Source organism: Nannospalax galili, unplaced genomic scaffold (genome assembly GCF_000622305.1).
Source record: "Nannospalax galili isolate Female #2095 unplaced genomic scaffold, S.galili_v1.0 scaffold626, whole genome shotgun sequence".
In the NCBI taxonomy this organism is placed as follows: domain Eukaryota; kingdom Metazoa; phylum Chordata; class Mammalia; order Rodentia; family Spalacidae; genus Nannospalax; species Nannospalax galili.
This window is the reverse complement of record NW_008354396.1, coordinates 639,806-640,788: the sequence shown is the minus strand read 5'-3', so window position 1 is coordinate 640,788 and position 983 is coordinate 639,806.

Genomic DNA, 983 nt, shown 5'->3' with positions numbered 1-983 from the left:
AAGTCTTTCTTTTGTTTTTGAAATGTCCATTGAACATATATGTACATATTTAATTCCCAGCCAAGAAATGTTATGGAAGACAAAGAAAATGTACTCCTTAAACTCAACTGTGAATGAAATGTTATGTTAGTTGCAAAATCTTTCTTCTGTATTTCTTCCTGTTAATGGAAGCCATGGCAGCAACAAGAGTTGAGGAGTTCTGTTCAGAGACCTCTACTTAGGTGAAGCAGGGATTCTTGATTAGTGTTGTAGAAAAGAATTTCAGGAAAAGTCAATACCAAGCAAAGTTGGAATTGATTAAGAAAAGATTTGAATAGAGCTGGCATGCAGCTTATTTGATAGATGTTTGCCTAGAATGTACATAGCCTTGGGTTCTGTCCCCAGCACCACACAAACTGGGCATGGTGGTGTGTATGTCTGTAAATCCAGCATTCCAGAGAAGGAAGCCAAGCCAGAGGATTATAAGTTCAAGATCAGCCTCAGGTACTTAGTGAATCTGAGGATACCATGGGATACATAAGATACTCTCTAAGAAATAAAATAAAAACATTTAAATATAGATTTAAGTACCAACATTAAGAGAAGGGGAAAAAGCTGGGCATAGTGGCTTATATGCATGACCCCAGCATTTGATAGACTAAGGAAGGAGTATCACAAGTTTGAGTTCGGTCTGGACCATATTAAGTAAGACCCTCTCTCAAAAAAACAAAACAAAGTGAGAAGAAAAGAGACATAAGTATTTAGGACAAAGACAGCTATAAACACAAAAGTATGGGTATGCGCTCCTCAAGAAAGAGCTATGGGGACTGGAGCGATAGCTCAGCAGTTAAGAGCACTGACTGTTCTTACAGAGGATCCAGGTTTGATTCCCAGCACCCACATGGTAGCTAACAGCCATCCATAACTCTAGCTTCAGGAGATCCAGCACGCTCTTCTGACCTCCGTGGGCACTGTACAACATGGGTGCACTTACATACATGCAG